Source organism: Rhineura floridana, chromosome 1, assembly GCF_030035675.1.
Source record: "Rhineura floridana isolate rRhiFlo1 chromosome 1, rRhiFlo1.hap2, whole genome shotgun sequence".
Lineage (NCBI taxonomy): Eukaryota > Metazoa > Chordata > Lepidosauria > Squamata > Rhineuridae > Rhineura > Rhineura floridana.
This window is the reverse complement of record NC_084480.1, coordinates 126,544,450-126,569,809: the sequence shown is the minus strand read 5'-3', so window position 1 is coordinate 126,569,809 and position 25,360 is coordinate 126,544,450. Positions and strand designations below refer to the sequence as shown.

The 25,360-nt window shown below is 42.3% G+C and overlaps 1 protein-coding gene across 11 annotated transcripts in view; it reads left to right on the top strand.

Annotated features, from left to right (window-relative positions):
• The first annotated feature begins 226 nt into the window (after positions 1–226).
• Positions 227–25,360, top strand: part of LINGO2 (leucine rich repeat and Ig domain containing 2) — a 982,977-nt gene continuing 957,843 nt past the window's right edge. For all 11 annotated transcript variants that reach the window (XM_061631549.1, XM_061631628.1, XM_061631608.1 and 8 more), the window contains exon 1: positions 227–1,265. The gene's annotated coding sequence lies outside the window, so the exon portion shown is untranslated. The remainder of the gene's footprint in view (positions 1,266–25,360) is intronic.

Genomic DNA, 25,360 nt, shown 5'->3' with positions numbered 1-25,360 from the left:
CTTAATAAACATAGGTGTTCCTTTCCCCTACGCCAGCGGAGCATTCCACCTGCTTCCACCAATCTCCTAATAGGAGCATCTCCAAAAAAAGTGGAGGTGTCAAACAAGACGACGCGGATCAATGGCTGACGTGTTTTTACCTCCCAGGGAAGCAAAGCCCCCCATCCTTTTCCTCAGCCGTAGCCAATCAGGTCACGCTGGGGAGGGATGAATCGCGGCCGGGGGAGTTGTTGCGTGCTTACTCGGAGAAATGCGGCACTCCCTTGAGCTCCGATGCAAACTACAAGGGCAGACGCGGCAGCGACTCCTTCCTTTCCTTGGAGAAGTGGGGAGGATGGCGGGGAAAGAGTTAAACGCCGGCTGGTTGCCTCCAGCGTAGTGGTTTGCAGAGATCGCAGCATCGAAATAACTGGTTGTGAGAAAGGAGACGGGAAGGATCTTGGCTGGCTTGTTACAAGGCTCTAAGCCACTGAAGAGTCGTTGATTTGGTGTATGTGTGTGCACTGGTTTATTTTGCATTTCCCACTCAACCGCCCTTGCTGCTTCTGCGGAACTTCGACGGCGCGTGTTCGAGCCCTGGGAAGGATCTGGGTTTTTTTCTTCTGTGCACACGCGCAAGCACCCGCCCGCCCTTACTCACCAAGACCTGGGTTTGCTTGCTTGTTTGCTTGCTAAATGCTGCTACTACCACCGCTGTTTCCTTCTGCACCGGAAAGTTTCCGCCGCGTAAAGCAGCCGCTTTGCAAACGGAGCGCGCTGCCAAAGCCTTCGAGGGAAGCCATCTCCTTGGAGCTGTAGAGAATCTCTATCTATTCCACGCATACACCCCCCCCCCAAAAGGCTGTTTGGCGTGGAAGAAGAAGAAGGGGGAGGAAGGCTTCTTTTCTTTTTTAAAGGGTTGCCCATTAACGAGCAAAAGGGAAACAGCTGCTGATTGGGAAACCTCCACACACATCTTCTTTGGTCGTCTTCATTTTGAGGATTTTAATTCTGGGGAAAGAAGCAACTGCAAACAACAACACAAACAAGCCAGCTTGGAAAGCGATGAGGTTTCCCTCCCCGCTCCCTTCCCCATCGTTGCCGGTGGGCTGGTGATTGTAACGATTCCTCCGTTGCTTTGTGCTCTATTTCTGCTTTTACCATCGGCGAGAGGGGACTGTGGAAGCCGAAGCCCGGCACGGATCGCGCGCGCGCGTGTGCGTCTCTGTGTGGCGACCAGCTTGGTTGCTTTAAAGGACGCCGAGGAGAACTCAGGCGGCATCCAGGTAAGGGGAACCTCTTCTCCCTCCCCTTCTCCCCATTAGAAGGCAGCCCATTTCCATTTCCCCTTCAGTGAGAGATGCTCTGCGTTTCCCCTCTTGCTAAATCAAAGTGTAACCTAGTTATCAAAAGGTATTTCTCTTCTCCTCCCCATTGATGCCAAGCAAAGGGGAAGTTATTCTCGCTATAAACGAGAGAGATTACAGATGGAAAGCTGAGGAAGATGGATGAACGAAGGCTACCCCCCCTCCGCGCATTTGTACTTTAGAGTGTTTAATATCGCAGCCGCGAAGGCTCGTCACATTTTCGCTTGGCTCGTTGCAGATGAGCGGCGGCGTGGGGGGCGGGGAGGGCTGTCCTAGTCTTTTCAGTCCTAAGGCGGCAGTGGGTGTGTGGGGTCCCCCCCGTAGTGGTGGGGACAGAGAGGAGGCATGGGACTGTCCAGTCGCCTAGTTTACCTTTTTCAGTTACACAGCTGTTGTCGGAGGGATTTCACTCGGGAGGAGACTCGTGTTCGCAGCTGCGCCTCTCTTTTCGTCCACTAGAGGCTCGCCGGGAGCACGAGATGGAGAAGGGTTGAGAAGTCCCCTGGAGAATAGGGTTGGTGGCGTCGGCAGCACCTGAGGGAGAGCAAAATTCTGGATGGGCGGGGTCCCTGTTTCCCCTTCCCACGAGCTTCACGCCCCCACTTTCCCCCAAGACTTACCTAACCTTATCGTGGCACGGTGGACCTCTAAGTTTATACTTTCGGGCTTTTGCTTCTGTGTGCTGCCAAATGCTCACACCCCTCTTGTCTAGGCGGCGGATCCAGCCTAGGCATTTCTTCCCGCGTATAGCTACAGGACTCGTTAATTTTTCAGAAATAAATGCCTTCACCTTCTGCAGCCTCCTGCCTCTTTTCCACTTTCCCAGTTTTCCCCAGTCAAGAGTTTCTTTGGCTATGACCTATTTTTCTTATGTGTGGTGTTGAGACTACAAGGAAAGCCTGCAAGGATATAAGAAGAAAATATGCTTTTGGCTTGTGGCCTTACTCTGGCCTGGCCTTCCCCTCTGGGGACAGTGTTGACTGTTCTTTAACTCCCCACGTTTTTCTATGTAGCAAGTGTGGCGCTTCAGAGATCTTGGTCCTCCTTGCAGTCCAGTTCCTCTTTGCATCTCCCCTACATCCCCACGAGACTCTGAAGGTTATGTAACCCACACCCACTCTGATACACACACTTGCACACTGTCACTAAACCCTTTCTGGGCTCGTACACTGCCTTTTCCATTGATCTTCAGAAATGATTCAATTCTTCCTTCCCAGTTGCTTCTCAATTCCTCAAGCAGTTTGCTGTGGACAGAGCTGGAGCACTCCCTTTTCTCATCCAGATATATGGTGGTATTCTATGCTATCCTACTCAGAATAGACCCACTGAGGTTAATAGACATGACTAACTCAAGTTCATTCATTTCAGTGGGTCATCTCTGAGTAGCACTTAGTTGAATACAACTCATAATCTGCAGAAGGGAGAAGGGAGCACCCATGGATGAGGGTGAGAGTTGGGAAGATTCTGAAGGAAGTAAAAACCTGCAACAACAACAAAAAGTTGCCATGTTGTCACCACCTATTGAGCTACTGAATTTCTGCAGGCACTCTGCCATCAAGCTCAAGGATGGTTGATGGGCATGGTCGATCGATCGTGAAGGGTGGGGATATAGCCCTCCAGTTATGCCTGTCTGGTGTTGAGGTTTGCCTTTTTGCCAGAGAATCGCTGCATGTTAAAAAATAGTGAGAGCCTGGGATTGCCAGGAAACCCCAGATAGATGATCACTACACAGAGACTGGAGAAAATTTGGTTCCTTTAGGTGACTCTGGTTCCTGGTGTGTAGGGTGCTGGGGCAGGTAGGGTCAGCTAAAATGGTTTGACTGATGATAAGTCTCACAAGTGGCAATGTATTCTGCTTTCATCTCTCATATTATATTGTGTTCTCTGTGAGTTTGTGTGGAGCTAGGAGTGCATGCAAGTCTTTTGAGCTGGGGAAAGGAAAATCCATTCCTGAAGAAATATATATTGTGCTGCCTGTGTAACATTGTTAAAAATACTAATGGCTCTTCGCCTCTTCCATCCAGGCCAGAAATTTGCTTTACAGTTTGAAAAGCAATGCTCACTGGGGATGGTGGAGTAAGGTGCTGATAGGACTTTAAAAGAAGAAGGGGAAAATCGTGTAGCAGTGATGGGTGGAGTGACTATTTGCAGGTGGTATAAGCCTTTCCAATATCTTCTATGCAGGGAAGAGCCATCATATGCAAACACTGATATACACTGAATTTTTTTTAAAAAAAGATCATTCTTCATCTCATATATGAGAGGGGCTGACAAGCTATATAAAAACTGTCTTGTTTCTAGAGTAAAGGTTTTAATTGCTGTCAAGTTCGTGTCACACAGCATGTCTTTGTAATACGAGGAGGTGTCTAGCAAATAAAAATTATGTTCTCATTGACATTTCTTGTGATCAGAATGGCAATATTCATGGGCACTGATTTTTGTGAACTGCTGGTGTAGCTTTGCCCATTACATAAAAGTTTGAAATGTCTACAATACTTGTGAGGGATTGCTTCATGTGCTCTGTAAAAATGATGTTTTCAATATGGTTTTAATGCTGGCTGGAGCTTTCTGGTCAAAGGCTTAATAACAGTATTCATCCTCGCTATGGAGCTTTTCTCTTTTTTCATTACAACTCTCCTTGAACAGTCATCATTTTGAAAACTGAACAACGTTTTAAAAAAGGGTAAAGCTAAAGTCCCTTTGAGGCTTTGCCGAATAATTTAACCCCAAATATAGCTGAAAACTTGAGTAGGTTGCCAAGAAATGAGGGGCATGTTTGTTTGTTTTGTCATTTTGATCATATGAAAAAGAGCTGCTTTCGTTTTAGCTCAGAACACAGCAAAGATGCATTAAGTGTGAAACTCATCACATGGGGCTCATACTTAAGGAAGACAAAACATGACCTGTAAGAATAAGAAATAAAGATGCTTCCTGTGGTTTTGTGCAGATTTTTGGAGAGGGAGAGAACGACCACACATGAAAGATACCTCAAAGCACTTGTGAGTCATATGCTGCATAGTGCATAATTTCATGTCAATGGGAATTAGATGGTACTCAAGGACCACATGTGATGCTACAGAATAAAAGAGGTATGCAACCTTTAGACTGTGGGGTGGAATAAACGTACAGCCCAATCCTGTGTGTGTTTTCCCAGGAGTAAGTCCCACTGTGTTCAATTAGGCTTGCTCCAAGATAAGTGTGCATGCAGCCTTAGAGAGCTGACCATCTATAAAGCTTATTCTGTTCCACTTCTTTTCACTTTCAAAATGCCACTGCTCTGCTAGAGGCAACACCCATTCCAGGGAGCACATCCATGAAAATGTTTCTTGCTGCAACAGAGAATATGCAGATGGAGCATGTGTTTGCATTTTCCAGTGCTGTGATTTGGCTATTAATTCTATTTATTGATAGATTTACGTAACATTCTTTTTAAATAGAAAAAAGAAAGCAAGCTCCATCTTCCTTTTTCTAAATAAATAAATAAAAATGAAGCATGTAACTTACACTCCAGTGTTACTTGTGGTACCTGAACTGAATGTGGGTGCAGCATAACTTCTAAATGCCTGAAATTTCTGTTCATAAATTGAGTTACTTACATAAAAGGTATAACTGAATAAAGAATGATGTTGTGATTGGTATTTCAGTAGGATGGCATATCTCTCTGCATGTATTTTGTTTCTAGATATTCTATGAAAGGGCTCTAGGTGGAAATGTTTTCCTGTGTAGTGAGAGCTGAGGAAAATACAAATGTACTAGAGATGGTTGTCTATGGGAGTTGAGCTACCTATAGGCCTTACAATCTATTTAACAAGTGCAGTGAATTAATTTCTAATATTTTGGGACAGTGTAGTTTAGTTATAAACAACAGTGAGTATGGTTGTTTGCTGCCTGAGGTGGACATGATGCCCTCCCTGTTCCATGTACAGAAGCCTGACTGGACTGGCACTTGAATCTTAACTTTTACACGGGCAAATGGAGAGCATTTTCCGCTGCACCTGATCAGGGCACGACAAGTAGCAAACACAACTTTGTTTTCTAGTGCTTCAGTTTGGGCTCATCTACATGGTGGTTTACTGTGTGTTTGGTGCTAGTCACATCTCCTTTAAATTTGCATGGTTCACATGATGTTATCAGCAAACAGAAGTTATCGCACAATTTCCCCCTGTAAATCTGTACGAACCTAATCCGCTGATGGAGAAAAAAACTCTCCACTCCATTTCTCTAGCGGTTGCAGATGCTTTGCTCTGATGCTTTTAGGTGGGTCTGTCAATTGTTCCCCTCCACGCCCACTATCTTCTCCTCCTCCCTTTCATTTTGTTTCCTGTGGGCTGACAAGCAACTTCCAGTTGCTCTCCTTCATTCCTCTGGCTTTTTTTATTTTGCTGCAAACTGTGCCTTTATTTTTTTTCCTCTAACGTGTGCACAAAAGCATAACACTACTCAAACAAAGATTGTATTTCAGCTGTATCTTACCAACCATAGGCAGGGAAAACGCAGCTATTCACATGTCCAGGTGTTTTTTTAAAGGAACCTACTGCATCTGGTTGAACAGACGGAGCATGGTCAGTCACCGAGCAACCAAAGAGAACGGAGATGTATAACTGGAGGGCAGGGCCACAAGAAAGCAATAAGACTAATCCTTCCCAGAGGAATGCCTACTTGTGTGAATGGGAAAAACCGATTGGCATTTACTATTGAGCAGGAACTGCAGACGATGCAAATCAATAGGGAAGGTAAAATAAGTGTATTTGCTACAAAGAAATGCTCCCATGTAGATGAGTCCTTCGTCTTCCACCCCAGTTTATGCTACCTGAGGTAGCTGTCTCACTCTACCTAATGGTAGGCCTGGCCCTCTGTGGTCTTGATGGTTAACAGTCTCTTCACCATCACCATTGCTGCCCTGGGCTCCTTTTGGGAGGAAGGCTGGAATAAAAATTAAAGAAATAAATTCACTAATAGGCAAAAAAACATTGGGGTTTAAGAATGTACCTATAGCCCACAGATATTTCTATCAAACTTTAAAAAGCAGGGAAATTGGGCAGCTATAGTGAATGCACCATGGGAGCAGGAGACCCGACCTCCTCACTGAGATATTGTACTGCCCTACAAATTGGTCAAAATGCGAAGTCAGTTTGGGTTGGTCTTTCACAGTCCAATCCACTTGCTGTGTAGCTTGGAAGAATTTGGTAATATGTGCCTCTGAGCATATGGTGAGTGGTGGCAACACCTACCATCTCCAAAGATGGAGAATTGTATTTTTGTATGTTTGTTGGTGTTCTTTGCTTCTTTCCTGTGTTACTAATGTTTCTACAGAGAATCTAAACCAGAACATTTTATTTGCCTCATTCATCCTAGAAATCTGTGTCAAATTTATTGTTATTAATTTCAAAGCCTTTTTATTGGTCAATGTCATATGATGGTGAAGACAGCCTTTTGTGTTTCAAATTGGAGGTCATGCTCTATTTCTATTTTGGGTGCATTAACAGTTGAATCTGAAACTGCAGTCTGATGTAAAATCAGACTGATTCCAATATGTTGCTACTTCAGTAGTGACTCTAGCTGTTGGAAAAAAAGAGGATGCATGTTTTCAGCCTGCTATGTTTAAACCAGTTCATTTAAGGCAAGGTGGGTACGGTCAATTAAAAACAGAGCACACCTAGCATTTTGTTAGAATATATTTCACCTCCCACTGTTTTATCTTGTACAAATTGAGACACTTCTGAGGTCCACTGGAGACTATTCTACAGAAGTCAGTGCCATTATTCCACAATTATGTTTGGAGTTTTTTAGTGTAAATTTTGCAAAGTGTTGCTGTACTTCACATATTCACAGAAACAGAAGCAAAAGAAAATGATTTCCTATAGGAAACTTCACTAAAATTGCAAAGTAAATCAAACTTATTTAAAGTGACTGTTAGGGATAAATTGAAACCCCCAGTGCCAGTAAAACTATAATTCACTTGTCTTACCTAAACCAGCTTGGGCTTCATGGGAAATAGAACCAAAGTGGCCTTTATATGACTCTTGATATAAAATGTCGGTTTATTTCCTGGTGACCTGACCCTTACCTACATTCCAGTGGCTCGCATAATAAAAGCCGGTTTAAGCTGGAAACTTCCCTACTATGCATTTCTGTATCACATTTATGCTTATGGCCTTGCTTATTGTTACAAACGTGCATTGCATAGAAATGTCAAACGCTATTCCAATGCCCCTCATATCCTTGACTTGTAATACTCCTTTTGATATGTAAGCAGAGTAATATCATGTCTGTCTCCAGTTTAGGGGGCGCCCGGTTGCAGCTGGGCCTCCCCTCAATAGTTGCCTTTGTCTGTTCCTCCATAGTGCTTATCTCAGGGACATGCGAAATATGCAGACATAGAGTCTGAGAGATAGTCTTGATGTTTCTACTTTGTCCTTCCCCCTGTACCCCTTTACCTCCTTACATATGCCCCAAAGCTATGACAGTTGGCAATTGCTTCTTTTGTATTTTATGATGTGAACCCGATGTTGTATACTTCGGGGTAAGCCTATATAAACCATTGAACACCAATAAACGAGGTTCCCATGCTGGCCTGCTTCGGCTTGTAAGTATTGGGTCCCCTTTGCAAAGGTTTTTGTCTCGTGCTACTTGATCTCTGATAGTGGGTTCATTTGCACTCAACTCCACACTCTTCCCGGGTGTAATAAGCGAGTTGGGGTAGACAGGGCGGCTTGCGTGTTGGGTTTGGACCTAACATGACCATCTGAACTATATCAACTGTCTTAATAATGTTGCTTCCTCCCTGCTAAAACAGGATCAGCACAGCACATGTCTTCTTTCTATTTGGGCTGATTGCAGGTGTTGCCACCACTCACCATAAACTCACCTAAACCACAACATTTTTTGCCTGTTAGTGAATTTCCCTGCTTTTTAATCCGGAAGGTAAGAAATGGGATCCTGTGCAAGTTTGCTGAGAATGGATTGATCATTTGCATGCTTATTGAGTTTAGTGGCATTTACTCCCCTGCAGTCATACTTAGGATATAGGGTTGCCAGGGTCAGGGCCTGAGACTGATCCTGTAACTTTAGGAGAAGAGAAAGTCAGCCAAGATACAGCAGACCTCTTGGTTGCCAGGCCCAGCCTCCAAGAGGTCTTCTGTATCTTTAAAAGTTGTGCAGGGTGAAGGGAGAATTCCACCTTGTGGGTTTTCTCATTACAGTGTTGCAAGAACACCTGCACTTGGCTGACATTCTCTTCTCCTAAAAATACAGGATCAGTCTCAGACCATGAACCTGGCAACCCTACCTCCCACCAAATTTAAAACAAAGCTGTCCCTGGCTGCATCCACACCAGGCCTCTATTACGTTTTGGACAATCATTTATTTATTTATTGTATTTATATACCGCCCCATAGCCCAAGCTCTCTAGGCGGTTTGCAATAACTAAAAACATTAAAAACAAATATACAAATTTAAAATCACATCTTTTAAAAACAATTTAAAACACAATATAAAACAATTTATCATGACTTCTCTCAAAGCCAATCATGGCTTCTCTCAAAGAATCCTGGGAAGTGTAGTTAATGAAGGGTGCTGAGAGTTGCTAGGAGGCGCCCTGTCCCCCTCACAGACCTTCAGTCAGAGTGGCTGACTGTTAAACCATTCTCTCAGGGGAATAGGAGTCTACTCTCAGCACCCTTCACAAACTACACTTCCCAGGATTCTTTGTGGGAAGCCATGACTGTCTCAAGTGAAATCAAGTCTGGTGTGAATGTGGCCCCCTGATTAACCAAGCCCAGCACCTGTGAGGCTTTTAGAACACTGACAGTTGGTTCTTACTAAGCATGCCCTGTGTTCTCATTGGCTTCAAGCCAAAATTTCTTAAATTAATTAAAAAGCCAGGCATTTTTTAAACTTTTAAACTGCAGAAGGTGAAGGTCAGAGTATGGGGCAAGGTCAGTATTAGGATTACAGGTACTCTGTAAACATGGCTGTTTTTTAATGAATTTCAACATATTATGAGAACTCTCAGAGAAAAAAGTCCAGAATGGCTCTGGGGTTCCCCCCCCCCTTTTTAGACTTTGAACTCTCGATTCTCTCTGACTGTTTTGTGTATCTTCATGAAAATTGAGAGTGTTGTTAAGCAAGCGTTTCTGAGTTCAGGACTGTAAGTTTGGTGAGGTTTTGTTTTGAAATGAGCTTATGGGAAGCTTCAGAATGGCATGGGGGTGTTTTCAATTTAACATTGCGGAATGTGAAAGATCCACGCTGGCTATAGTATGCAGCCACTCTTGTGGCTGTATAATAAAAATAAAATCATGGATTAACCCTAATAGTTATTGCCTCAGGTGGAGAGAGCTACTGATCAGTAGAACAGATTGGGAGGAGGAAGGCATGCTTACTTTCATAACATTTTACTGTATATTAGTGCTGGCTTTTTTTTTACAAAGTTGGCACTGCTTTTATTAATTTAAGGTTGTACTATTAATATATTCTTTGTAACAATCTAAATAAAGGGCGAGAGCAGAGATTGATCTAAAAACCAGTTAACTGAAAAAGCTTCAATTTATTGCACTAGTTTGTAGAATTGGGATATGTGGGAAGAGCTAGAAAGGTCTTAAAATAGTTGAAAAATCTAAGTATGAGAGATGGGGTATTTTGAATGCAGCTCTTTCAATGCATTTCTTTACTCTTAATATAAATTTACTTAAAAAAAAACCTTTACAAATGGCAATATCTTATTTGCTGAGTAGGTCATAGAATCATAGAATAGTAGAGTTGGAAGGGGCCTATAAAGCCATCGTCCAACCCCCTGGAGATGTGCTAATGGCTTGTTATAATAAAGTTGCACATTTCTCTTTGAGCCATTGCTTCAGAATGAAGTTTGGTGAAATATGATGTTGGTCGCTTTTCTGCACACTGTTGACTAGGATTCTTTATTCACATGAAGTCTCTTCTTAGGCTTAGGTTTCAGATATGGGCAGTTTTTACAGATCAAGTGGAATCAATCTCATACATTTATCAGCATGCTTGGCAACTTAGCTTTTGCTCTTCACCATGAGCATAACTTAAAAGAGATGGTTAATTTTTGTAAAATGTAGTTCCTCCATTAAAGACGTTAGTTACACTGATACGTTGATATTCTGTGGTATCTCTCCTGCACAAAGTTGAGAATCAGCCCTGCTGAAGTTGATGGGTTTCAGACAAGAGAATGTATTCCTTCCTTTTCTACTGATAAGACATTATTAAGTTCATACATCTTAAATAAGCAGTTCTGGTTCAAGAGAGAAAACAGTGTTTTGGATGAATGGAAGAAACTAATCCAAATGAAAATACGTTGTAGGTTAGATGCCTACACACATATCCCATTCTTTGAAGAACTGATCAGATGGCTAGTGTAAATTTTTTGTAATTGGTTTTATTATCAAACCTGTTTCTCCCTCCCCCACCCCCTACTTTTCTGGATATGATGTCTTAAATGAAGCATGCTTTGTATCTTTCACATGTCAAGAGCTATAACTTGGCGATAATGAGAAGTACTGTATTAAATGATTATGTGGCATTGCAAAGTTTTCTCATTTATTCTCCCTTATTGTGGAGTATGCCAACCATGGTTTCCCACAAATTAACATATAAAGAATAAGTGCACAGAATGATGCATAACCCACTTCTGGCTTTCTCCTCACAACTTAACTAACTTAGTTCCATCTGAGCTTGATTTGTAGATATCTGTCATGCAAATGGAAACTCTTCTTGGCATGTTTGAATGACATTTCAATGACCCACTTTCTGCTGGAAAGAGTCAAGCCAAGTGTTTTGTTTTGTTCCTGATATTTTCTTTCCTCCTTCCATAGCAAGCAACCCTTGAAGTAATATCTGTGATGATTATTTACAATCAAACTGATCAGAGATGTGTGTCTGATGAGAAGCTAATCTTGAATTCCCTTTGAACCTTGAATCTGATATCTGCCTGCTTCACTGAGGGATTTCATTCTTTTATTGATGTGCTGCTGGCTATTTCATTGTAATGCTGCCTGTAAAATTTATTGGTGAGGGCAATTCTGTGTTGGCTTTGCCTTAGAGTAGTATTTACTTGAGTAGTGTGTGTTCTTTCTATTGCAATAAATGCACATGAATGTGTATTTTCAGAGTATTAATAAAAAAAGAAAGAAATGTGATTCTTTGAGATGAGATTGGATTCAAAATGTCCCTTCCATAAATAGAAGGGCAGAAGAGATCCACTGGAGCTCCCGAGAAGAAGGTAGGGAAGTAACACTTTGCCTATTCAGCCCTCAAAGGGACCTGGCATACTGCTACACAGTATTCCCCCAACCCCTTTCTTCAGGCGACAGAGGGAAGAGGAACTGGCATAAAAAGAAAAATGCATCCTCCAGTGGAGAGCATCCCATGAGCTGACTTTCAATCATGCAAACACTTGTGTACAACCCAGTCCTAAGCACTTTTTAAATAGAAGGGAGCATTACTTGAAACAAAATATGCTGTCTGATAGTAAGCAAGGCCCTTGTTGCGCTTACTTGGAAGGAAGCCCCTTTGGAAACAAAACCCAAAGCCCTCTGCTTATTTAGTTGAAAATAGGCCCTTCAAGTTCATTGGAACTTTTCTTCTGAGTAAAAGCGATTAAGATCAGGCTGTTGTTTCCAAGCAATAACTGTTGGAGGATGAGCTCTGTGTTGTGCCCTCCAGGTGATATTGGACTCCAATTCCATCATCCTTGACAGTTGGCCATGCTAGCTGGGCCTGATGGCAGTTGTAGTCCAACAACATATAGAAAGCACCACTTTGGCTTTCTGAAAACCATTCTAATCTTTTCCTATGATTAATTGCATGTTGAAAGGATGTTTCCAAAGCTGAGTCAAATACTATTCCATATAGTGTAGGTGACATTGTCAGTGTAGAGTGGAATTATGTTTTCTCTGTCAAATTGAATGTGATTGAATGAGTCAGAAAGCTGCTTCAATACTTGATACTTCCACATCGTCTAAAGTGGGGCTTGTGTGATTTTTCTCTGAACTTCTGCATTTCTCTCATAATGGAGATGTGTACAGGAAACATGCATTAGTCCTCTGATTTCTATCAACGTTCTGCTGCTAAGATCATTTATTTGGCCCGTCATTTTGATCATGTCACTCCACTTTTGAAGTCCCTTCATTGGCTCCCTATTCATTTTAGCATTCAGAATAAGCTTCTTGTTCTAACTTTCGAGGCTCCACAAGATCTGGCTCCTGCTCATCTCTCAGCCCTTATTTCTCATTATAGCCCTGCTTGGGAACTTTATTCATTGAATTCTATGCTTCTTACCTGTCCCGGGGATTTTTGTTCCCTGGCTTAGCTTCGTCCATTTTCCCTTGCTGCTCCATACTCCTGCAGCTGTCTCCCAGAGCACTTGCTAACTGCTCTTCCATTGCTGTTTATAAATCTCAGCTAAAACCCTTCCTTTTTTCCAAAGCCTTTGGAATCTTGGTTTAAGTTTTACCTTGATAGTTCTGCATATCCGGAATATGTGCACCTGAAGTGTTTGTCTTGTTCCTTACCTATTTTAGTCCCTTTGCTTCCCTCTATGTTCCACTTTTATTTTTAGTAAGATGACATGCCTCTGAGGTAGGGACGTGTTTTTATTCATTTTTTTTCTGTACAATGCCTTGTGCATTGATGGCACTATATCAATAAATGATCAGGGAGACTGTTTATGAAGGCTATGTTTGACTGTTTCTGGGGCTTTTGTCCATAGGCTACTGATTTCTTGGGGTGTGGTTATGGAAAGATGCTGTCTGTCAGTGAAGCTTAGAAATATAATTATATGCTAATTCTTTCCTTGCCAACAGTAGATGTATTACATCCTAAGCAGATGGATCAGCCTGTGTCTTAAGAAACGGGCCAATGCTGTAGAAGCATAACAGCGACAAACCAACTTTCCTTTTGTTTTATTTATCCATCAAATGTATACCCCACCCTTCCTCCAAGGAACTCAGGGTGAAAAACCAAGGGTATTCCCATTTTATCCTTTCAGTTCTTTGAAGCAGGTTGAGAGTGACTTACTAGTCCAAGTTTACCTGATGAGATTTCTACATAGTGGCGGCTGGTAGCTGTTGAAATGGGTAGGCTGGAAAGCAGGGTGACCAACAGTAGGTAGATCAGAGCCAAATTCAGGCAGAGCCAACTAATTATAGCTTTGTCTCTATCCTCCTTGCAGAGTTATACAAGGGCAGCAGTGAGTCTAAGGAGGAAGATGTGAACAGGAGGTGCCACCCCCTGGACTGGTTGTAAGTAGGAAGGCAGGCAGGTGGGGGCTGGCTTAGGACAGAATGAAGTTGGTGGGGCAGTGCCCCATGAACCCTAATGGACCACTGTTTCTATCTGAGGGGGAATTTGACCTTGGACCTTGGTGATCCATATCTACAACTCCCATTCCCTCCAACTATTGGCCATGCTTGCTGGGATTGGTGGGAGTGGGAAGTGCAAACACAGAGGGAGGGTCACAGATTTTGATTCAGTGGGCAATGAAGTTAGTGGAAAAATGATAGTTCATGATGGCTTGTAGTTTTTTGATCCATCTACTCCAAAACACAGATTTTCTCTCCTCTTCAACATCCACTGGCTAAATGTTGAACCCCTTAATCCTATATCTGTTTAGAACACTTTCCAACTGTATTTTCTTTTCCAGCTGGATCTTTCTGGATGTAGCCTGACCCATCTTCTCACTTTCAAAGTGGAGTTTTCCCCCCTTAGAAGCTAGCTGTGCTTTTTCTTGTCTATAACTTGAATCTGTTGGTTTTTTCAATGTTACAGTAGAATTTAGATCAGTGGGATGATTGCTGTAGATAACTTGAGCAATCTGTTCAGCAGGCAATGAGGTATGGTTCATCTTGTTCACTGCTCTCTGCTGTGACACTATGTAGTCCGGATGTGTGGGTTGAATTATACAGATTTTCATCAAATTTCACCCAAAGTGAGGTTGGTTTTTTTGATCAATTTGGAGGTTTCTGCTTGGGCAAAAACATTCTAAGAAGTAAAAAGTTTAAATAACGTATGTGGAATGTTCTCAACATGGTCATGTATGTCTCTACAATGATGTTCATCTCTTTGGAAAGATGAATGGGTGTGAGAATTTATGGCCTCTTCAGCTGTATGCTTCTTGGATAAAATCCACAAAAGATGGTGGAGTTCACTATAATAATACTTATCTTCTCTTGCCTTTAATGTAGGGACTGCATTGGAGGTTTGTAGTATTTCATTTTCCAAGTGCAGTGCAGATTTTAAGAGAAGCACTGAATGAATGAAAGCATGTTGTTTTCAAGGCAGATGGTATTCAACAAGCCAAGGCAGAACCTTTACGCTAGAGCCCGAGGCTTGTCTAGTCCAAACCAGGCATTCCCATTTCTTTCCCGAAATCTTCTGTCCAGGCTGAGCAGGGACAAGCGGTTGGAGTAGCAGAAAATACTCTTGTCATTCCTTCCAAGCAAGGGTAAGCTTACCAGCCATATCGCATGATGTCACAATTAACCTGAAAGACAACTGAACAGTAGCTCAAAGTTGGTTGTGTCAGGTCCGAGGAGCAAAGAAAGGACTGAGAGGATTGAAAATATATGGTGGCTCTTTGGAAAGGCAGACGGTCCAAAGGATGTGTTGGGAAACGCAGGAATGGAAAGGAAGTTGTCAAAGCAAGAGGTGAAAGCTGGAGCTAATCAAAGGGTTAATTCTGAATTAAGAGTAGGATTATTTATTGGTCATTGGGTTGTTCTAGAGATGGTTTTCAATGAATTGCTGATAGGGTGGCCACTAAAATGCATTGGTCAAAAAATAAAAGGAAATGCCATGCCCAAAGAGGACGCAGATTTGCATAAAAAGTTTATATGCTAATTTATGTGTGTAAATATGTGTGTAAGTTTAATAGTAAATACTATCTTTATTTTTATACTGGACTTGGACAGCCCTTCAAACAAGAGGACAGTACTCTGTAAAACAGGACACAGCCCTCCCCCCATTGCCGTCAGTCATTATGGATGCATGTAGCAGCATGCCACTCTTGTGGATGCTTGGCACATCTTATCTCAACACTTCAGGTGGGTATGGGGCAATCTTAAAAATGTTTTTGGGCTTATCTCCTTTGTATTTTGAACACAATAAACTGAAGGACCAAACCACATGTTTAACAACAACATGAGATATAGCCCTTACAGTACTGGGATCACTTCAGAATGATGTGCATCATATGTTTGAATTCAGCATCATATGTTTGAATTCTCTCCCACATTAAACAAATGCACATTAGTGCATGTGAAAGCTAGAAAGTCGGGAAGAAAGCAAAGCTAAAACCTACTTGTTGGCATGCTAGACTACTAGGAGTGTGAAGAAAGTAGATTTTTTTCTACCTGTAAAAAAAATTAATTACAGCAAAGAAAGCATAAGAATAAATATTGTCCTGATACTTGTCATTCCAAAACATCAGAAATAAAAATTCTCTTTCAGCAAATGTATTTTGACAGGGTTGTGCTGCAGCAATTACAAGTGCTCTTGGATGAAACAGATTATCTTGATCCATTCCAGTCTGGGTTCAGGCCTGGTTATGGGACTGAATCAGCTTAGTCACCCTGATGGATGACCTTTATTGGAAAAGGACAGGGGGAGTGTGACCCTGTTACTCTTATTTGATATCTCAGAGGCTTTTGATACCTTTGACCATGGTATCTTTTTGGGCCGACATGCTGAGATGGGTATTGGAGGCACTGTTTTACAGTGGTTCCGATCCTATCTCTAGGGTTGTTTTCAGAGAATAGCATTGGGTGATTGTCTTTTGGCCCCCTGGCAGTTGTGCTGTGGGGTGCTGCAGGGTACCATCTTGTCCCCCGTGCTGTTTAACATCTATATGAAGCCCTTGGGAGTGGACATCAGGAGATTTGGTGGTGTTGGAGAATCTTTTCACAGTGGTGCTGGGGAACTTCAGTAACCATGCTGAGGCTGCCTTTAATGGGCCAGCTTGGGACTTCATGGTCTCCGTGACAACCATGGGGCTGTCTCAATACATCAATGGCCCATCATAAGTGGCCAGGCATACACTCAGTGTGATATTTGCCACAGAGCGGATTGATAATATTCTGTTGATTGGGGAACTCACTATGGGTCCATTGTCATGGATGGATCATTCTCTGGGAAGGTTGGGCTGAATAGAGCTACTCCACTCTGCAGGGCTGGGGGACGCATTGAGATGGTCTGCCCTTGGAGACTTATGGAATCTGATGGATTCCAGAAAGCTTTGGGGGATTTTCCAGCGGACATGGCTTGGACTCTTGACGAGGCTCTTGTGTCACTGTGAAGTGGTAAGATGTGTAAAGCCATTGACATGATTGCTTCTGAGTGCTCTTGCCATCGCTGTGGAGCATGTAGGTGTATAGTTTTCAGACCCGCTATTTTTTGTGATTTTAGGTTGTTTTTAACTATTTTTAATTATGTATTTTAAACTGTTATGACCCACCTTTGGTCGAAGGGCGAGTAATAAATATTATTATTATTAATGGTCACTGCCTTCAAGTACCTTACCAGAAGGAAGACTTCAGAGGAAAGCTCCAGGAAGTTTGTAAGGGTTACATCAACAGTTTCAAAAAGTGGAGTTTATTGTGAGTGGTATTGTTTTGCACTGTATCCTCTCAGTGAGACTGAACAAAGATGAGACTTCCAAGTGAAATCATTTCAAGAGTTAACTGGATAGGAAATAAAGGGAAATTGGCTATTAACTTTGCATAGGAGTGAGAACTTGGACAAGGATATACTTCTTTTGAAGTAACAAGATCCATTTTAAAGCAGCAGTAACATATTTTAAAGTGACAGTAACTTAATTAAGGTCATTAACCACATCTTTAATAATTTACCTGCAAGTAAATCATATTATGTTAGCTTAGATTATTTAGCTTTCCCCAGTCTGGTGTCCTCCAGATGTTTTGGACTACAATGCCCATCGTCCCTGAGAATTGGCCATGCCAGCTGGGGCTGATGGGAGTTGTAGTCCAAAGCATCTGAAGAGCACCAGATTGGGGAACACCTTATTATATTTTATTGTGTATAAATTTATTTATTTATTTATTTATTTATTTATATCCTGTCCTTCCTCCCAGCAGGAGCCCAGGGTGGCAAACAGAAATGCTAAAAGCACTTTAAAACATCATAAAAACAGACCTTAATATATGTCTGCTTGTCCCATGGCTTTACCTTACTTCTATATTTAGTAAAAAGAGGTTAAGGGAATCAGCTGGAATTAAATAATATATTAATATTTTAAATAATTGGGGCCTTTAAAATGCCCTCTGGAGAGAAACATAATTCTGTGTCCAGTCTCTAGCTACTCTGTTTTGTAGCTGAGTGTATGATCTAGCTAGGAAAAGTAAATAAAAGGATTACAAAAAGCAGGTACATTTTATTTAAATGTATGAGGTGGGGATTCTACTGGGAGAGTAAGAAATTGGTGGGAGAATAGAATCTTGGTTGGGTTCAGGATGTAGGATTTTCCACAGCTGCTGGGTCATCAGTAAGTTATATCCACAACGGGAGGGGTTATTCCACCACAAGGTTGCATTCAAGAACCATTCAAATGTGATTCTCCCTTCCTCTTTTTTCTGTTTTGAGTGTGTTAGCCATTTTTATTTACTGAACTGTAAGTAAGCTTGAAGCCTTAAGGATGCACTTTGCCAGCGGTAGGGAACCTGTGGCCCTCCTGATGTTGTTGGACTCCAACTCCCATCAGCCCCTGTAACATGGGCAGTGGTCAGGGATAATGGGAGCTATAGTCCCCCAACATCTGGATAGCTTTTCCACCCTTGCTGTATGGGCTTAAGAACTTTCAGAACCTTGGCTGGCTTGACCAGTGGTTATGATAGTGAGAGAGGATTGTGTCTGATTGTGGTGCAGTTTTGTTTTGTTTTGTTTTGTTTACCCCCAGAGTTGGTTTTTCCTTTTTGTGTGTGTGTGTACTGTAAGCAGAATCAGACTTGTTTTCTTTGCCACTACAAACTTAATTGTGTGTGGAGAGAGCAAGAATGAATGAGTGAAGAACAAAGATTGCCCAGGATCAGTCTAGTTATAGAAGAACATAAGATGGCTTTCTTGCTACTCTCCTTTTTAAGGTGAATTGTCCTATCTGCAGACAGCATGTGGGAGTAAGGAAGTCTTGGACCATTAGATTCAGTGTATTCATGCTGTATAGTTCAGGAAAGAAAACCTATGCCTAACTCTGGGAGAAATTGTTTAATAGATTCATGGCTTTTAAAAAGCCCTCTGGAGGGAAACATAATTCTGTGTCCAGTCTCTAGCTACTCTATTTTGTAGCTGGGTGTATGGTTTAGTTAGGAAATGTGTAATTCATATATATGTGGCCAAGGGAACTAATGCAAGTTGTTTCTTTGAGCATTATGGGCTGTACACTGAGATAATGAGTTATCATTATTATTCTGGTTGTATTTCAAATATATTATTTATATTAGTGCCCAATGAGAACTTAGTTCTTTTCCGCTTAATGGGAAGGGATTTTAATAGACAGCAGATCTGGTCTGAAGCTATATTAATAGACAGTAGATTTTGGGGGCAGGGGAGAGAGAAATGGAAGCATTGCACAAAACTTGGCAACACACACAATCTAGTGTGCTTCAGTGTGTGTGTGTTTCAGTTCATTCTTGTATTGCCATAATTCTTCACTTAACAGGAACATCTTGATCAGGAAAAACTTTTGGTCTAGACTATATATAGTAATGTCAGAGCACTGGAAAGGGAAAGGCCTGAGGCAGATGGGTTCCCATTTGCTTCTCTGTCATACCACATTCCCTCCTCCATGTGGTAGCTGCAAATGTCTGTTATCTATTGCACACTGGTTCTTGGGGTTTTTCTGTTAGCTCTAAACTGACTCTTTGTACCATCTAGGAGAATTATTTAAAGCCTTTAGTCATGCTGCTGCACACATGCATTTTTTCACCACACAGTTATATCTCAGAGAGAAGGAATTGTGAAATTTAGCTCTCCCTGTGCACATGCAAACACACTTGTCTTTCACTTGAAGGTGGGGGCTGCAGTCCAGTAAAGCTAGGTGTGCTCAACTGCACACTAAGTGCTAGAAATTCTCCAGAGGCATGCACTGGTAGTTGGTGGGCAAAGTGTGGCACATTGAAGGTTAACAGCTCTATTGTGGCATCCACGTACCAACACCATCTTCATTAGATGCATGAAGTGTTGTCCTCATATTGTGTTTGTATGTGTAACACACACACACACACACATACACACACATGTCGTGTTTGTGCCCGAGAGCTATAATTGTCAAAAATTCACACCATGAACACGTAGATGTATAAGAGGTTCTTGAATTGTGACTTTTGGCCACTATTTACTATTTAGATGGATTTGTATGTGGCAGGGTGGACAATCCATGCCCCCTTCCAGATATTGCTGGACTCCCAACTCCTATTATCCTTGAACTGTGGCCATGCAGGCTGTGGCTGATGCGAGTTGGAGTCGGGAAGGCCACAGTTTGCCTGCCCCTAGTATATGGCCATCCTCCTAAATTGCTATGGGTATCATCTTGTCACATTTTTAAAACCCTTTTGAAGAGAGTTTGTGCTAAATACTGTGGGTAGTTTATAATTGTGTCCTTAGATTTTGTGCATGCACATAGGTGACTATTTCTTTTCTTACCCCATTTGGTTAAACTTTTGGCAATAGAGTCTTATGAATGAAATTCTATGTTTGCATCCATCCCAAGTGTTCAAATAGAAGCAGCTGCATGGAACACACAGACCTCATCCAAATGACAGCCAGGCTAGTAGATCCTGTTCTTGCTTGAATGGTACAAAGCTCTCTGGGCTCTGCTCAGTACAGCTGCTCTACCAATCTCTTCTGCTCTTAATCCTTTAATTCACATTTCAGTTCAGTGGTTGACTCTTGGAAAGGATGCTAGGAATGCATAACTCTTATTTGTATTCCTAATGCATGCACTGGGCAACATGTCTGGCTGCTGGATTTGTCTGTGCCAAGCCCAGTGTATTGCTGTTTCTACATTCACCCTGATCTTTTTTTCAACCCTAGCTGAGGACACATCAAACTGATTGGCTGTTAAATCTATGAACGTATTGACCTAGCAGTGGAGGAAACATGTGCACCTCCTGCTGCCTCCAGCCTTGGGCTCTTTACCCTTTGGCTTCCTTCCATGGCTGGAGGCAGTGTGTGTAGGTTGGCTTCTCTATGTAGCTCAGAGCTGCTTGTAAGTCCCTCCATCCGTGTATGTGCAATTAAAATGATGTGCTGACTTGTCCCAAATACTGCAATGAATGAGGAACCAAGAAGTCTGTACATCACAGTTTATATGTAACCTCACAGGTCAGGTTTTCTTGATAGGATTCAAGTTATTTTATGAAGATTGTAGTCATTAATAACATTTGGTTGAGGGTCTGTATGCAAGACTGTTAACACCTGTCCAGCCAACTGCACCTGCAAGCTGATGGGGTTTTAATCCAGCCTCAGAGTAAGTCAAACTTCTGTAGTATTTCAGTCTTCCCATTGGTATTAGTTTAAGAGTCAGGCACTTTTCAAGTCAAAAGCGATTGCGGTTCTGTCACTTCCAACTTGATGTATGTTGCCAACATCCCAAAATGTATAGGGTTGTTCTCTAGGTGGCAGCAATTGAAGGCAATGAGAATTTCAGTGTGATGGCGTCCTAAATGATTTAAGAGGAGAGGTATTCTTTAATGCCTGTCCATTTGGCAAAGAAATAAAGGCTTTTTTATGTAAAATGTAAGGCTGAATGATCTGGTTTAGATGGAATATCATTAGACTGAGTCCTCAATTAGTTCACTGGTAGAAATCGCCCATTGTATTACACTTCATGGGGGGAAAACACAAAAGACTCTTCAATGATGTAAATCAAAATTACCTCCCTGTGTATTCACACTGTATATCATAAATATCATGCTGGCTTTTACAAAGGGAACACTTTTTTCTTAACAGTTGAGATACTCTGTTACATAAATCAGTTGATATCTACCAGACCTATGTTTTCCAAAGCTGTTTTTCTTAAGAAAAAGAAATATGTTTGTCTTTGTTCTCTGCTGGATGTAAGCACAAGGCATTAATGTTGTTTTCAGTCCTAGTTTTTCAGGGAATCTTGTGACTGAGGCAGAAGTATAACTTCTTTGAAAGAAAATACTTATTGATGCTACTCTATGAATTACATTACCAGCCTAGACTTTACTGTCTCTCCATCCCCCTCCCTTTATTTTAATAAGAACCACAAATTGAAATGTTATGGCACACATTGTACTTTTAGTGCTTTCTTTACTGAGCAAGTGAACCGGCACATTTCATTATGCAATAACGTAATCTGGTTATTGTTTTTGAAAATTTTAGCAGGAATTTATCTGCAAGCCTGTCTCAGAAATGCAGTGAAGTGTTTATGTTCTAGAGCAGGGGTTGGGAACCAAATACAGCCCTTCAAGTGTCTGTCACTAGCCCTGCTCTATTTTCTCCAATGCTTTTGCCTGGCTCTAATATGCCCATGAATTGTGCTGCCTTTTGCTTGCCTCTGTGGAAGATGGAGAGCTGTGGGTGTATAAAGACCTCAGCTTTTGTGTGGCTGGAATATACCCTGTTGGACCAAAGAAGATTCACATCCATTGCTCCACCCACCTCTGGCATCTGGTCCCCAGAAGGTTGCCTATGAGGAAATGTAGCCTTCAGGTTGAAAAACATTTTCCACCGTTCTGCAGCATAATCTCCCTTCACGGAGGGAAATAGTGATGGGCCCTAAGGCTGGTAACAGAGACCATGGAATTATTGATCCATCTCTATCATGTAAGGGAGACATCTCAGTGGTATCTTTTGGTGTAAAACGCCGAGGTTCATGTAAACTGCTTGGTGGTGGTTTATGCTTCTATACATGAGAGCATGGAGAAAGTGCACAAATCTGAGAGAGGGTTTTGCACCTTCACCTGGTCAATACAGATAATGTATGCTGAAAAACCCTTTGTCTATATTATTTTCGTATCACTACTTGGGCAATATGCCTGGTCTCCATGTGGACAATGTGTAATTCAGCCTGCCAAGGTACCGATGTCTGTTCATGACTCACAATATCTATGATGAGAGCAATATGTAAAACACCTAGATCATGTTGTCATTTTTTGCACATGCTCCATGCAAATGTTAATGACATCATATATTAGGGTTGTGCACAGGCTGTTCTGTATAAAATGAAGCTCTGTGATCCCCATTCATTATAATGAGGGATTTAAAAATGAGTATTGCGCCCCATCTGTGCCTTCAAGTTGATTACAACTTATGGCAACCCTATGAATCGGTGACCTCCAACAGCATCTGTCGTGTACCATCCTGTTCAGATCTTGTAAGTTCAGGTCTGTGGCTTCCTTTATGGAATCAATCCATCTCTTCTTTGGACTTCCTCTTTTTCTACTCCCTTCTGTTTTTCCCAGCATTACTGTCTTTTCTAGTGAATCATGTCTTCTCATGATGGGTCCAAAGTATGATAACCTCAGTTTCATCATTTTAGCTTCTCTCATAGTTCTGGTTTAATTTGTTCTAACATCCAATTATTTGTCCTTTTCGCAGTCCATGGTATGTGCAAAGCTCTCCTCCAACGCCACATTTCAGATGAGTTGATTTTTCTCTTACCCACTTTTTTCATTGTCCAACTTTCACATCCATACACAGAGACCCGGAATACCATGGTCTGAATGATCCTGACTTTGGTGTTCAGTGATACATCTTTGCATTTGAGGACCTTTTCTAGTTCTCTCATAGCTGCCCTCCCCAGTCCTAGCCTTCTTCTGATTCCTTGACTATTGTCTCCATTTTGGTTAATGACTATGCCAAGGTATTGATAACCCTTGACAAGTTCAATGTCCTCGTTGTCAAGTTTAAAGTTACATAAATCTTCTGTTGTCATTACTTTAGCCTTCTTGACGGTCAGCTGTAGTCCTGTTTTTGTGCTTTCTTCTTTAACTTCAACAGCATTCATTTCAGATCATTACTGGCTTCTGCTAGTAGTATGGTATCGTCTTCATATCTTTTTGATATTTCTCCCTCCAGTTTTCACACCTCATCTTGGTCTAATTCCGCTTTCCGTATGATGTTCTGCATATAGATTAAACAAATAGGGTGATAAAATACACCCTTGTCTCACAACCTTTCTAATTGGGAACCAATCAGTTTCTCCAAATATGTCCTTACGGTAGCGTCTTGTGCAAAGTATAGGTTGTGCATCAGTACAATCAGGTGCTGTGGCACCCCTATTTCTTTTAAAGCATTCCATAATTTCTTATGATCTACAGCATTAAAGGCTTTGCTGTAATCTATAAAGCACAGGGTGATTTTCTTCTGAAATTCCTTGGTCTGTTCCATTATCCAGTGTATGTTTGCGATATGATCTCTGCTACCTCTTCCTTTTCTAAATTCAGCTTGGACATCTGGCATTTCTTGCACCATATATGGTAAGAGCCTTTTTTGTAGAACGTTGAGCATTACTTTACTTGCATCGGATATTGAGGCAATAGTTCAATAACCATTTTAAACAATCTTGGCTTTCACCAAAGAATTATGGGAAAGTAATTTATTAAAGATGCTGAGAGTTGGTAGGAGATTCTTATTGTAGTCGATGGGCGAAATAATATGCAGACAACAGCAGCTATGGTTGAATAAAGGGCCACTTTATTAAATTCAAACAAAACTTTAAAGCGACCTGCAGAGGTGAAACCTAATTGCGGGAACTAACAATAGGCAATCAGCTTGCCCTACAGCTCTTGGGTGACCAGCCCCTGCTGGAGCCAAGGGCAAGCCCTTTTTGCTTACCCCTGCCCCGAGCACACCTTATAGGTGAGTAGGGAGGCCTTTGTATGTCACCCAGCCCCAGGGCTGTAGAACCCTCGGGTGGATGAGGTAAGTTGACCCCAAAAGCAGCCCATATCCTGTCTTCGGGCCATAAAACCCTGGTAGACAGGCATCCGGAACCACCCTTCACCTCCAAAGGTGCCTAAGGGGGCCACCTAGCTGTCGTTACTAATTTCCCCTCCCGCACTTTACCGCCACAAAAAGGGGACAAATCTCTATTTAGTCCCCTTTTCCCCACTGCGTAGAAGAACTTCCAGCAGAATCCTCTGCAGGTCTTGCAAAAAGATGTCGTTCCCTGTGTCTGACAGGTGAACGCCATCGGCCCTATAGAGTTCAACCCTAGAATGCTGTATGAGCGGATGTGGAATGGGCAACCCACCATCCCCAAGAAGCGCCAACCGAATCTGTTGGTTGACCCTCTTACGTGCCCAGTCTATCCCCTTGGGGTTCCAAACTCCACGCCATTTCCTGCGTGGCAGAATGTCTGACTAAAGCAGACAAACTGAAGGCCAACGCTGCCTTATAACGCGCATGTCGCTACATGCCTGAACAGTAAGGGCCCTGCCCTTCAGTAAACCCAGGTCATTACCTCCCAGGTGAATGACCAAAATGTGCGGAACTTCACGCACTAACCCTTGCTGGAACAGGGTGGGTAGGAGCCCATCCCAGCGCATCTCTCGCCGGCCAAGCCAATGTACAGTAGCTGGTTGATTGAGCCCCAGCTGCGAGCCCATCCGAGACGATGTGGCCCTACGGCCCGCCCAGAAAATCATGCTGTGGCCACAGATTAGGATGCGCATCCGCTCCATCCCCCTCCGGCAACCTGCCAAAACAAGGCAACACCATTAGGCTTCCGAATTACCATGCCCACTCATGGGGCAGACATAACTCCGATAGGCCCCAGAAACCCACCTTCCAACAGCCTGCAGCCTGGCCCGTGGGAAACCCAGCCCCGCTGCTGTGGAAGCCGCTCCAATTCTAAAAGAGTGGGTCCCAAAAGCTGATGGGTCTATTCTTAATCCGTGCAGAGCCTTCTTAGTAAGTGCCCAAAATTGATATTTAGTGAGAGGATCACCGTTCCTGTGAACAAATAAATATCCACTCCCTGCTCCTCTAGCTATCATAAAGGTTTGCAGGGC